Below are 14,971 nucleotides of genomic sequence, written 5' to 3'. Positions count from 1 at the left end.
TATTAGGGATATAGTGGTATCTCGTCATAGTTTTAGTTTTCTCTGATGATATATAATGTGGAACATCTTTTCATGTACCTATTTGTCATCTTCTTTGGTTAGGTGTCTGCTTGGATCTTTGGCCTCTTAAAAATTTCTTTTTAAGTTTAAATTCAATTTAATTAATGTATAGTATATTATTAATTTCAGAAGTAGAATATAGTGATTCATCAGTTGCATATAACACCCAGTGCTCATGACATCAAGTGCCCTCCTTAATGCCCATCACTCAAGTATCCCATCAAGCAACCCTTAGTTTGTTTTTTAGAGTTAAGCATTTCTTATGGTTTGCCTTCCTCTCTGTTTTTATCTTATTTTATTTTTCCTTCCCTTCTCTTATGTTCATCTGTTTTGTTTCTTAAATTCCACATATGAGTTAAATCATGTGGTATTTGTCTTTCTCTGACTTATTTCACTTAGCATAATATCCTCTAGTTCCATCCATGTCATTGCAAATGGCAAGAATTTACTCTTTGATGGCTGAGTAATATTCCATTGAGTATATATACCACATCTTCTTTATCCATTCATCTGTTGATGGACATCTGGGTTCTTTCCATAGTTTGGCTATTGTGGACATTGCTGCTATAAACATTGGGGTGCATGTGTCCTTTCAAATCACTATGTTTGCATCCTTTGGATAAATACCTAGTAGTGCAATTGCTGGGTCATAGGGTAATTCTATTTTTAACTTTTTGAGGAACCTCCATACTATTTTCCAGAGTTGGCCATTTCTTAATCAGTGTTTGTTTTCTTATTATTGGTTTTTAAGAGTTCTTTGTATATTTTGGATAACAGTCCTGTATCAGATATATCCTATGCAAATATTTTCTTCGAATCTGGTTTGGCTTATTTTCTTGAGATTGTCTTTATAATCTATGTTTTTGAAATTGAAAATAAAACCATTTCTTTTAATGGGCTTGCACTGATATGCCTCAGGTTTAAGAACATCTCAAGGTCATGTATAAACTTCACCACTGCTCCATCATCCACCTCTGATTCTATGGACAGCAGTTGTCTATGGACCAACTCATGCATTCCAGACAGTCACCTCAATTATTACTGCCTCTTTCATTTAACATATTTGCCAAAATTAGAATAGGCAGAGATATTCTAGACGGCAATATGGTCTTAAGTGATGTCAAACAGGACTAAGTTCAGCACTTATTTTTTAAACGTTATCAATATAGCACAAGTATGAAATGAATTGACTTTGCCTTCTCCTGATGCAACAAAGAGAAATGCAGTTTCCTTCTTTATGCTGATAACCTTTTTGTATTCTCTAAGAGTGGATTTAAGAAGCAGTGTGAGTCCATTAGCATCTGACTTCCATAAGGAAAAACTCAGCATAAAATTCTGCAAAACAAAACAAAACAAAAATCATTGTATTTGGTAGGCATTCAATTTTAAGTGCCCTCAGGCAACAAGTCAATTTATTATGTCTTTTGTAGGGATTCAGTCACTGTGGATCCACAAATGGATCTATTCTTTTATTCAGGCATGCATTTTTCTCCTAATTCATTCTAATGGCTCCTGAGGATATCTAGTTCTTAAAATGAGATATTTGCTAGTTTATATGTTGATGTTCTTTTATAGATGAGGCCAACAGCTGGTCATATATATACAAACACATACTTCTGTGAGATAAAAGTTAAGTAAGATGAAATCTTTTTATTTCATATTTCCTCGTTCTGAACTGTGGAGTTTTAGACAAATACACATGCTTGAAAGCATTAAACCTCTGCTCAGGAAAAAAAGAAAAATTAACTTTATCTCTAGACCTCTCTGCTACTCTCCACTATTAGAGTTAAATTTAATGCATGGCATATTTCCATTTTTGCTTCAGCTTCCAGGAAACAGAATATTATTCACTTTTGATAGGAATTGACTATTTTACTTGACCCTAGCCTCTTGATAAGCCTCAATTGCTTCTGTGTCTTTTGGATAACTTTTTATTGTTATTTATTGTATTCAGAAGTATGTTTCATTTTTTAAGCAATTTAAATGATTTTTTAAGAAATTCAAATTTCAATAACTTCTTTCAGCAGAAATTTATTGAGTACTATGCCAATAAGTTATTGTTTCTCAGCTCCACACCTACCCTTTACACTCAACTTTGTGGTATTGGCTGGGGCTATGCAGGCCTCATGTGGCTCCATGTTGGGCTGGCTTCATGTTGGGTTCTGCCAATAGGGGCCTACAGTGGGAGACCACCAGGCTTGAAGAGAAGGGATAATCTTCCTCCCAGCTTCCTGTTGACCAACTACCTTTAAGCTTTCTGTTCCCAACATATCACCCAAGTAATACTTCATCCCCTAGCAGTTGTTTTTTCCCCATAGTAAGCACTGGATCCAATGTGCAGTTAGTTCTTCCAGTGTGAGTAAAGCCCATTTCATCCCACTTACCATTGTGCCAGCCACATCCTGTCATAGTCTCTTTTTGATGATCTGGGTGCCAAACCCACTATTAGGAGTTGGTTGGACGTTTAGGCAGACAGGGCCTGGGTCTGCAACAAGACAATTTGGAGTCAGGACAGCTAAAATAAAATGCAACTGACATCCTGTTCTGCAGCTTAGATAGGACCACACTAGCATTCTGTTTTGTAGCCTTTGCAGAAATGACTTCTGCAAAATGACCTAAAATAAGACAATCACAGAGCATTTGTCACTATTACAGGCAAGGGGCAGTTAAGACATGAGCCCTCAAATGTCAGCAAAAAAGACCATCAGCATGTAGACATTAACCTAATAGGTTGACAGATATGTGACCAAAGCCCTGATTGGAATGACTCAGCACATCCTGATTGCTTAAGATATTTCTACAAAAGAGCTCATAAAACCCCCTAAGCTTAGAAAGTCCAAGGGCAACCTTCTCGGGTGCACCTCTTCTTCAGGAGTTTTATGCTATCATTCAATAAACTTTGTTTTGCTGCCCACCACTGTTCATCTGGTCTACCTCCTCTTTCTTCGAAATGGTGTGACTAAGAGCTGTGGACACTAAAGGCTGATGAATCCTGCAACACTACCATATTGCTTCTCAAAGCTCAGAGATACCAGCCATGGAGATCTCCCTCCACAGAGCCCAGAATTTCAACTCTGCAAGGATCCTCTATAGGTCTCCAGGATTTATTAATTCTAGCATCTCCTTTGCTCCCTTAGCCTGAGAGGTTGCTCTCTGCAGTTGTTACTTGAGAATTTTCTTTGTATTCTTTCAGGTACCGAGTTAACTTTCTAGTAGTAGTTACTTCTTAATGTTAAATTCCCTTTCATCAAACTGGTATAGTTTCTGATGCCCAGTTAGCTCCTCACTAATGCAGATACTTAACATGAATTAGGCATAGTTCTAAGGGCCAAGGAATGATCCTGACCCAGATAAATCCACTGCTTTCATAGAATTAATCTTATAGGATTGGACAGGTAACACACAGAAATATGAATTATGATAAATGGTACTTTTCCATTACTATGAAAAAAAAATAAAGCCAGGTAAGAGAGAAGAGAGTGCCCAAGGTGTCAGGAAGAGGCTACTGTTGTATGAGAATGGTAGAGAAAAGCCCTCTCTGGGCAGGCCTGGAATTTCAACATTTTTGAAGGAAGTGTAGGATCAAATTATATAGCTGTGTGAAGCAAGAATGTTTGAGGCAGAGAGAATAGCAAATGCAAAGCCCTGTGGGTAAAGCAGGCTTGCCATGACCAGGAATGGAAAGGCCAGTCTGTCTCTAGCAAAGGGAGTAAGTAGGAACGTGGTAGGAGATGAAAGTAGACAGGAAGCTGGAAGACCAGATCCTGGTAGGGCTCTGGGAGCCATAATAAGGAGTTTAACTTTTCTCTTCTTTTCTTTTTTAAGGATTTTATTTATTTATTTGAGAAAGGGAGAATAAGAGTGAGGGGGAAGGGGCAGAGGTACAAGTAGACTGCCTGCTGAGCATGGAGCCCAATGTGGGGCTTGATCCCAAGACCCTGAGATCATGACCTGAGCCGAAGTCATCAGATGCTTAATTGACTGAGCCACCCAAGCCCCTTCCTTCTTTTTTTTTTTTTTTAAGATTTTATTGAACTTTTCATCAAAGTGAAATTGTAAGCCACTGAAGGAGTTTTGAATATAGGAAGCGCAAGCCAGTCCTCCATGATCAAAACTTAACTGAGCATGTACTTTGTACTAGGCACTCTTCTGAAAGCCAGTATTATAGCAGTGAATAAAACCAATTTATTCCGGCCCTTCCAGTGGTGAAGATAGACAAGGAACACCTAACTCAGCACAGAATAGGTCAGATGATATGTCCTCTGGAGAGCAGGGTCATGGTGCAAGAGAATCTGGAGGAGAGCCTAAAGAGGGCAAAGCAAAGTAGGAAGGTCAGTTAGGAGACTACTGTAATGGGCAGGAGTTGATGGTGGCTTGGACCTGATGGGGATGAAGATATTTTTTTAAATGTGGTCTGATTCTAGATATGCTTTATATGTTGAGATGGTAGGATTTTCTGATGATTTATAGAATAAATCAGAATAAAACACAGATCCTAGTCAAGTCCTACAAGATTTTGCAAGGTCTCGTTTCTTTTTTTTTATTTATTTAAAGATTTTATTTATTTATTCATGAGAGACACAGAGAGAAAGGCAGAGACCTAGGCAGAGGGAGAAGCAGGGTCGCTGCAGGGAGCCCGATGCGGGGCTCAATTCCAGGACTCTAGGATCATGCCCTAAGGCAAAGGCAGATGCTCAACCACTGAGCCACCCAGGTGCCTGCATGATTTTGTTTCTGCCCTACGTTTCTAACCTCCTCTCTTATTCCCACTTCCCCCAATATACACTGTTCTTTTACTCTGTTGAACACTTACCAATTTCCTAAAGAGCCATGCTCTCACTGTCTGCTAGTCATTGCACATACCAGTCCCCATCAAGGCCTTATTTACCTGGAGGGCTTTCTCCTCCTTCAGCCATGGCTTACATTTTCCCTATTCACAGAAGCCTTACCCATCTTCTGAAGATGAGGCTCTGTGTCTCTCCTATGAGCCTCACCACAAGGCCCATTTGATCTTCTACAGCTAATCAGACATCCAGACAGCTGTGCACTCTCTTCTTGTAATAAAAATTCTCAGTCTGTTTACTCACCTCATTAACTCTATTTTGGTTTCAGAGTTCTTGACTGCGGGGGAGTTGAGGAAGGGTCCTTTAGACCACAAACACAAAGGTCCAGGACCCAAAGCAGTAGAGATGGTTGGTGGCCATCATACCATTCAATGGATAGTTGGTGCAGACATTCTTCAGGGTGTTTGCATTTAGAAACAACTTTATAAGGGGATCCCTGGGTGGCTCAGTGGTTTAGCACCTGCCTTTGGCCTAGGGCGTGATCCTGGAGACCCAGGATCGAGTCCCTCATCAGGCTCCCTGCATGGAGCCTGCTTGTGTCTCTGCCTCTCTTTCTCTCTGTGTGTCTATCATGAATAAATAAATAAAATCTTAAAAAGAAAAAAAAAGAAACAACTTTATACTAATGAAGAAGAATTGGATAAGTCATTGAAGTTTTTGTTTTGGAACCTAATGTTTTGCTGTCATGGCCTTAAAATGCCCTCATTTTCTCAAGATTTTAATTTATTATGTTCACTTATTTTAATGCTGTTTTTACTTCTTGATTGTGAACATGCAACAGCTTTTAGTCACCAGCTCACGGCACCCTGTAGGAAGAGAAATGCTTCTTTTATTAAGACAACATGCAAAATATATCACATGCTCATTTCCCGAAATATGGAGTGAGTATCTTCAAACCTTGGAAACACTTCAGTTCCATGAAATAAATCTCCCCAGACTGGTAAATTCCCTGAGATTATCATAACAGACTTGCTAAGTCGAACTGAGGAGGGATTTCTATTTTGAGAGAATACTGCTTTTGGCAGCCAGAAGAGCCTTCTGTAGACATCTTTTGGAGAATGGAATAACTCATCTGAATTCATCATAGCCAGAAATAAATATTCTTGGTGCCTGATGTAGGTGCATTACCGGAAGGATGGTAGTCTGGCTTAGTATTGCTTGCAAAAATTACTTATGGTTGGCACTCCCAATGTATTTTTTTTAAATAAAAACCTCTTTTCATATTTGGTTAAATGTGTCTGTCTTGCTTTTCATTATTATTTGAAGTCTACCTTCAAAATGCTCAAAATAAGGTTGTTGTTGGACAGACCTCTATCTGAAATCCAGGAAATAGTTTTCATTTTGGCCCCAGTTAGAACCCACATCATGTATATTAATGCTATTTTCTCATTCTAAACTACTTTTTGTTTCTAGTTGCAGCCAGGCTTTATTAACATGCATAAACCAATAAATCTTAATCTTTACTGGAGTGAGCTAATTGTGTCTTCTAATGAAGAGGTCTGAACTTAGTTTTTCAGATTTATGTTTATACACAGGCCACCTCATTGAAAGCAGACCAGCTTAAGGAGTGTCTTGTCAAAAAGTACATTGAATGAGTACTTTAAAAAAATCTTTCCTTGCTAATGACATTTTAAAGACTTAATTCCATAGATGTTATTTTTCCTGGAAGTATACAGATTCTTCCTACTAATATTTACAAATCTACTTCACGATATGCCATTTTCTATTGCTTCGAATGTGCATCTTACCCACAATACTCATTCTTATATGAAAATATATAGTCATTAACTTGTTTTATTACTTCTCTTAAATGACATCTCCATTCTTCCCTGCTTAGCTAAATCCTCTGTCTCTTTCAGTTCAGAAAAAATCTTACCTTATAGCTTTACCTCATTTTGGCAGAATATTCTGTAGATCATGGAGATGCCACTACTAACTGTATTGTGTGTTCTAAGTGGAATCTATACTGGCCAATATTTCCTGCATGTCAAAGATTTGCCCACTCATAAAAATTAGCATACTATTATCTTAATGGAAATTAGAGGCACTGGGATAAGTTTTGTTTGTTTGCTTGTTTTTACAACTCTGAGATGCATTGTAGGTGATGTTGTTTTGGCCTCTCCGGAAGCCAGTTACCTTGACCCACGTAATAGCACTCTAATATATCTAGGGATTTCTGCCAGTGATACCTACAGTGTGGATCTGTAACTGACCAGAGTAAATGAGGTTCGGTACCTGAGAAGTCTTCATTGCCTTGGCCTTGGGCTATGATAATATTATCTTGAGTTCTAAGGGCCATCATGATGGGAAAGCATACTTGAAAATTAGGCCATTTCAGAAGAAAGAAGGCATATGGGAAAGATTATTTCCTGACAGTATGGAACATCTGAATCCAAGTGTGTCAGAAGCTAAAAGGATCCTAGGTTTTTCAATTACATAGTCAATACATTTATTTTATTTTTACTTGTATTTTATTTATTTATTTATTTATTTTTTTTGCTTAAGAAAGCATGGGTTAAGTTTTTGATTTTTGGAATTGAAAGAGCTCTGAATAACTATATGAGTCCCAGGTCTACAGATGAGGAAATTAAGCTGAGAATCGTTTAGGACACTGAAGAGCTAATAACAAATGAAACTGGAATTGGCATTTAGGTGTATCTGCCTCTATGGCCCATTCCCTCTGCTCTATTGTAGTGCATGACAATTCTCTAGTATGCTTTGCCTGGAATATATGTATATATATATGTGTTTATTAATTTATTTTGGGGGAATAGATAAAGGTTTGATTTGCAGTGATATCATTTTCTACTAGTATTTTGGTGGAAGAAAATATGAGGGACACAGAAACATCTGTGTTCTGAGTACTTGTAATAATATAAGCTGCATTAATACTCGCTGAATTTTCCAGGGATTAATATTCAGCACATGTGGTCTTTCTTAGTTTAAAGCACCTAGGTTGAAGTCAACACCGTTCTTATTCATAGAAAGACCTGCTAGTCTTTGAGTCTGTGTTACTCTAGTGTCTTATGTCCATAATCCCTATCTCCATCAATTTACATTATTTTCAGAAACACAAACAAAGGTTGAACTAGACCTTCACAAGGACATTTCCTTGGGAAATACTAGGAAAATTATGCCTACTCCCAGGCTGGATCAGAGACAAGGTTGAAAGAAACATCTGAGTTTCATTCCTGGAATTGTCACTGCATTTCAGGGTGGCCTTGGACATAATCATTTTTCTCTGTTTCTCCTCATGGAAGATAACAGAAATGGGAGAGGAATGAATAGCCCGGAATTAATAAATTTATTCTTTGCCGAGCTTAAGTATTGCATTCCCATTTTCCTGAAATTACTGTGAATTTACAGGCCAGATCTCAGAGAGAGCCTTTAAAATATTAGAAATAGCCCTTTTCATTCATAGCCAGAAGAACAAAAACAAAATCCAAACAAATAGAAAACAAGCTTGGGGCACACACACAAAGCTACAGGCAGGTGGGCCATTCTGGTGAGTTGGTGTCACTTACTAAGACCTAATTAGCTAGACTGCCTTGGTGGCATTTTCAGAAAGGAAGCTGGAATCCTCTGCCTGTAAATGTCTCTGTTAGCTCAGTGTGCATGTTTTCATTGGCCTTTGGAGAAGACTCTCAGTCTATTATGGTTTTGTTGATGGCTAACAGTATTCTTGGCGCTGAGTGAGATATAGAAGAAGGTGCGGATCCGCCCAAGGCACTGCAACCTAAGTTAGTAAAACAAATAACTCGCTATTAGCCTTGACCTTGCTGGAAATTGGGCTTAAATATCAGTGGTGCTAAATTCCAGAATATTTCTATTTATGCCCCTTTGGGATGGGCAGGAATGACATTGTGGAGCAACCGTATTTCTTGGTATGCTTCCTTTCTTCCATTTTTAGCATGTCCGTCTGTCTTTCATACTCCAGGGCTTTTTCCATCCCTGAGTTAACCACATGCATGGTGTCTCAGCATCCACTTATTTTGATGTAATATTTGCCCTCATTTTAGTTCATTATAGTAAAATTTCATTTATCTCTACCCACTGTAGTAGGAGAAAAAAGTGTTGGCTCAGATCAACCCTAAATAATTTTTTGTATGTGTGGGAATGAATTTTTTTTTCTTATATATAATTGTGTGGATGCTGTAGCACTTCATTTTTTTAAAAGATTTTATTTATTTATTCATTCATGAGAGACACAGAGAGAGCGAGAGATACACAGAGAGAGAGGCAGAGACACAGGCAGAGGGAAAACAGGCTACATGCAGGGAGCCTGACATGGGACTCGATCCCAGGTCTCCAGGATCACAACCGGGGCAGAAGGCAGCACTAACCCACTGAGCCACCCAAGCTGCCCTGCTGTAGCACTTCAAATAAAATTGTGAAGCTTGAGTGTGAAGACCTAGCTAGACAGCAATTGAAAATTAGCCAATATCCTCTGCCCATGTAGTTTTTTTTCCATATAAGTAGGGAAGAAAGATATTACATTGCAGACTCTCTGATATTCACACCTTTGGGAAGAGTGAGTGAAATAGGGGAGGTGATCACAAGAGATTGAAGATGACCAGTGGAAAAGAGCCTGGTAAACTGAGGCAAGAAATATATAATTTGAAAGCTCATTTTTATGGCTGGTGTCAAGCCATTGCCCATTGGAAGCCTGTATGAGAAAGGACAAATAAAGCTGTTTATAAGTTAAAAAAATTGTTGGTCTTGCCTCTAATCCATACATAGCTCCTGCTGGTAAGCACTCAGAAGTGTGCTAGATTTGAGAGAGAAAGCTAATTGAAGTCTACTGGTAAGGTCTGTCAATATCAATGAAAATGTGATGGACTGTTACCACACCCAATAGCATGGATAAACCGTTCAACCATATGTTGAACAGAAGAAGCCAGATACAAGAGACTAGGGATCGATTTACTTCATTTAAATAAAGTTAAAAAACAGACAAATTACTTTATGTTGTTTTAAGTTTGCAAAGTATGACCTTCTGCAGGGGTGGTGACTGAAAGTGGGGGTGATGGGGTGCTCTGGGCTGTTTCAAATGTTCTGTTTCTTGGTCAGGGTGATGGTTCTACAGGTGTGTCCCTTTTGTGAAATACTTATAATTATACTTGTAATTTGTATATTATTCTTCATGTATTTTATATTTAATTTAAAAAGATTATTTAAAATTGCTAATGTCTACCAGAGAGATGTTTGCTTGCGTATATATCATTATGGAGCTATTAAAAACATCTAGTGCTCACTTGGGCAGCACATATACTAAAATTGGAACAATACAGAGATTAGCATGGCCCCTGCACAAAGATGACACACAAATTCGTGAAGCGTTTCATATTTTTGGAGGGTATTATGCTGAGTGAAATAAGTCAATCAGAGAAAGACAATGATCATATGGTTTCACTCATATATGGAATATAAGAAATAGTGAAAGAGACTGTAAGGTAAAGGAGGAAAACTGAGTGGGGAAAAATTAGAGAGGAAGACAAATCATGAGAAACTCCTAACTCTGAGAAACAAACAAAGGGTTGCAGAAGGGGAGGAGGGTGGGGAATGGGGTGACTGGGTGAGGGGCACTAAGGGGGGCACTTGATGGGATGAGCACTGGGTGTTATACTGTATGTTGGCAAATTGAATTTAAATAAAATATTTTTAAAAAATTTAAAAAAAATTCTAAGGAACTGTATATGCTTGTTTTGTTTTGTTTTGTTTTGTTTTTTTCGTTCAAGTTAATAGCTGACTGACATTTGATTTCTGGGAGATATTTGTTGTCAATAATTTCTGGTTACAAAAAAGAAGCCAGTTTGTCTAGGCCTGACGGATACTTAGGTATTATGGGTTGATGTGTGCTTTCCTCACAATCAAAGATAGTTGAGCCAAGAGCTGAGTCCTCTCCTGAGGCAGGAGGTAGGGCTAGATTATGGCATTTCCATGGTAGATAAAAAATAATGATCTTTACTCCATTGCTTCTCAGGTCCTGAAATGCGAGGCAGCTACTGTCACCAGAGCCTGTCATCTTCCTTCATTCCACGGCTCACTTCTAACCAGCAATATCTAGGAGGAGAACCTACCCATTCCCTTCTCCAGCAGGAACATTCTCTCTCTCATACAACACACACACACACACACACACACACACACACACACACACGGGGAGTAGGCATTGGAAAGACCTGGTATATGATAGCCAGAGAGAAGAAGTAGGACAGAGGAATAGGAAGGAAGACAAGGCAGGAAAGAAAAGGGAAAAGGAGTTGGGAAAAAAAAGAAAGAAAAGAAAAGTGGAGTAGGTCAAGAGAGATGTGTCAAAGTATCTGAAGGTTGTCAACTTCAAGATAATGAGACAACGGTAAAGTCTTTACACTGTCCTATTTTTAAAAAATGCTTCAAATATACTTACTTACTAATATGCTAGGACCTGTCTCTGTGCTATATGTCCTGTATCATTCTATTTAATTTTAATCATACAGATGATAAAAGCTGAGGGATCAGGAACACAGTATGTTTAATTCTGGTCTAACCCTTCCTTATTCACTAAGCTAAACCCTCTTAGCAGAGCCCATTGACTATAAGAATAATGATGTGATGTGTTGAGTGCCTACAACATCCCAAGTACCTCTCATTCACCTTTTATTTTCTTTTAGCTTTATCATGGTGAGAACACTCCACATGATATCTGCCCTCCTAACAAAATTTTAAGTATAGAGCATATGATTATTGACTGCAGTGCAATGTTACACTGCATGTATCTAGAACTTGTTTTGCTTAACTAAAACTTGATGCCCTCTGATGAGTGATTCCCCATTTCTGTTCTCACTCCAGCCCTTAGTAACCACTAGCCTATACATTGATTCTATGAATTGGACTGTTTTATTATTTCACATCAATGAAATTGTTCAATATTTTTGCAACTAGCTTATTTCACTTAGCATAAGGTCTTCAAGGTCCATCCCTGTTGTAACACACTGCAGAATTTCATTTTTAAAAGATGAATGAGGGATGTCTGAGTGGCCCAGTGGTCAAGCATCTGCCTTCGGCTCAAGGCATGATCCTGGAGTCCTGGGATCAAGTCCCACATCGGGCTCCCTGCATAGAGCCTGCTTCTCCCTCTGCCTGTGTGTCCGCCTCTCTCTGTATGTGTCTCTCATGAATAAATAAATAAAATATAAAATCCTAAAAAAAAAAGATGACTGATACTCTATTGTGTGTAAATACCACATTTTCCTTATCCATTCATCTGTCAAGGGACATTCAGGTTGTTTCCCCATCTTGGTTTTTGCGAAGAATGCTGTAGTGAACACAGTTGTGCTAATGTCTCTTTGAGATCCTGATTTCAGGTCTTTGGGATAAATACCCAGAAGTGATATGGGTGTAGTATGTAGTAGCTTTATTTCTAATTTTTTGAGGAACCACCATACTGTTTTCCATAGTGGCTGTACCATTTTACATTCTTAAAACTGTACACAAGAGTGAGAGTTTGCCCACATATACATTTGTCCTCACCTCAATATACTTCATCTTAAATAATTAGTTTTTGTTCATGCTGATCAACATGTGCATATGGCTAAGTCTGGTTATCTGTGCCCATTTGTATTGGCTACTTGTTACTGGCTGTGACCTTATCATCTGGGATTCCAGCTGGAGCTGGGCGGGACTGCCTGGAGCCCCTCCAGGCCACATGGCCCCTCTGGTCACTCTGGTCTGGACTCATTCCTCCTTGCCATCTATCCTTCCCACCAGGACTTATCTGGAACTTAACCAACTCCCAAAGGGAAAGATAGGTCACTGGACAGATGACCATGAGCCTTTAACTGGTTACCCTGATTTGTGTGTATTGGCTTTGAGGGAGGATTCTTGTGGTTTCTTTTCACTCTGAGTTTATATTTTAAGCAAAGATTAGATTTGCTACACACTTCTCACTGACACATGAAGGTTTTGGGTGTGCATCATTGGATAGCATCCCACAAAACCAGTGGGCTATAGAAGTCAATTGTGCCATGTATATGTGATCAACTTGGAAATTCACATTTGAATGACTAAAATAGCTAAAAAATTTTGTAGAGATTAGTTACAGAATCATCACAAGTATTTGAGTATCCTAGACCTGCAAGTATTAAGCTGGATTCAGAAGCTGGAATGAAGAAACAACAGATCAGTCTGTCAAATACTGTACTAAAAACCAAGCCTATGCTGAATGAAGTAATTAGTAATAGGAGTGAAAGTGGACACATATAAGCGGAGAGAGATGGTCACTTGGTAGTGTGGGTAAAATTATCTTTCCTTACATCTATGTAATTGATCATTTCTATATATTTACAAATCAGATACAGTGATAATTGGTTGTTTGTGTAAAGTGTGTCTTTAGTGACCAAATAAGTTAGGAAATGCTAGTTAAAGAAAATATGTATAGGTTTCTCTACAGTAGGATCTTCCTAAGATCCTACTAATTTGGTAATTAGTTTTTGCTAATTTGGAAGCTCCAAGAGAAAAGGTAAATTTTCTGGTAGCCCACGTTTTGCACCTTGAAATATTTTTATATACAGTATCTTCTGGAACTAGTCTTTAGAAAGGCTGGAAACAATGGTTTATTTAACATTTTCTGAATCATCTATCATTTCATGTTCTCCCTTCTTTTAGGTCTGGTGGAGAAAATCTAGGTAGCATAATGTAGTGGAAAATTCACCAGAGAGTAGCCCAAGTCCTAGGTTCATCACTCAGGGCTATTTTGCTTTCACCTTCTATGAAAATAAATCCACCCCTATTGTCCTCAACAAAGTGGGTCTACTTGAGATTCAATGACCTAGAGATTTCAGGATTTCAGATTTCCTTAACCAGGGAACAGATCCGGCCATAAATCCTTTAGATACATTCCCAACAAGCATCTTTCCTTTTATTTTCTCAAAGTACTCAGCTCTGAGCCCTTACCTTGTGGTTTATTTTGTGTTTGCCTAGGGCAACCAAAGGAAATGAAGCAGATTAGTCCTAGAAAGGTCCTAAAGAGGGCACATGTATTCAAGTCTCCTAGATTAGAGATGAAGAATCTAAACATTCTTTGGAGTTTGACTTTCCCGTGGATTATAGTCCTGGTTAGTATGAGGGGCAGTAGGGGATGGATTAAGGTCATCTGACTCAGTCTATGCTGCTTCCTGTGATGGCCTACAGAGACCCTAGGATCACCCTGAGGTTTGATTCCCTTGACACAGGGCTAATCAGTGGGAAATGCCCAGGGGGAATTCCTCACTTTCACCCAGATCCTCTTTTGTCAGGCATGGTAACACTCAACTAAAATATAGTTGCTCTTATCTCTTGGGGAAAAATATTCAACAATTTAAAACTCCATTTGTTTATTAGGGATTTATCTAACTCTGCCCCAGAGCTATTTAAAAAAAATTTTTTTAAAGCTCTATGAACAGATCTAGATGCTGTTACATCAGGGATCCCAGGAAATGATTGAGTTTAACACTCGATGGTTACAGAATAAGGGCTAGGGAAAATGCATGGTGTCTCGAAACCTCAGGCAATTTAACTGTGGCTGCTAAGGCATCCACAGAAAGAGTTTTTCAATTGGTATATTTATACTTTCTTTACTTAGTATTGATTCTAAATAAGGATAAAACCCATCCTTGATGGGAAGCCCTATGAGTAAGAACAGATGAATTAAAGTTTGTTTTATCTTCCCACTTTCCTTTCACTGTAGCCAAAAAAAGCCTTCCCTGTGGAGGCAAATGGGATGTATTCTAGAGGAAGCAGCCACTGCTTTCAGAACAACTAAATGATGCAGTAGTAGGAGAGTCCAGGGCCAAAGGGATGGTGGGTTCTAGTGCAGGTCTAGGTCTCCCTAAACCTTTTGTCTAGAAAGTTGGGGGAAATAGGCCATCTTAAAGGTTCACAGTTCTCCAAATTTCCCCTGCCCATTCTTTATATGGGTGCCCAGGCTTGTCAGTCTCCAAACCCTGTATTCCCCTTAAAACACCTGCTTTTGAGCCACTTTTAAAACAAGCACTCTCTCTCTTTTAGGTCTTGCAACAGATTGACTTCATCATACATATTTGCTCATT

The 14,971-nt window shown here is 38.6% G+C and overlaps 1 non-coding gene across 1 annotated transcript; it reads left to right on the top strand.

Annotated features, from left to right (window-relative positions):
• The first annotated feature begins 10,151 nt into the window (after positions 1-10,151).
• LOC121499237 lies at positions 10,152-10,255 on the top strand. The gene has a single exon (XR_005990064.1). It is a non-coding gene; the product is annotated as a U6 spliceosomal RNA (small nuclear RNA).
• Positions 10,256-14,971: the final 4,716 nt, after the last annotated feature.

This window comes from Vulpes lagopus, chromosome 9 (genome assembly GCF_018345385.1).
Source record: "Vulpes lagopus strain Blue_001 chromosome 9, ASM1834538v1, whole genome shotgun sequence".
NCBI lineage: Eukaryota > Metazoa > Chordata > Mammalia > Carnivora > Canidae > Vulpes > Vulpes lagopus.
The sequence above is the reverse complement of the archived record's forward strand: the minus strand, read 5'-3'. Positions and strand labels throughout refer to the sequence as shown.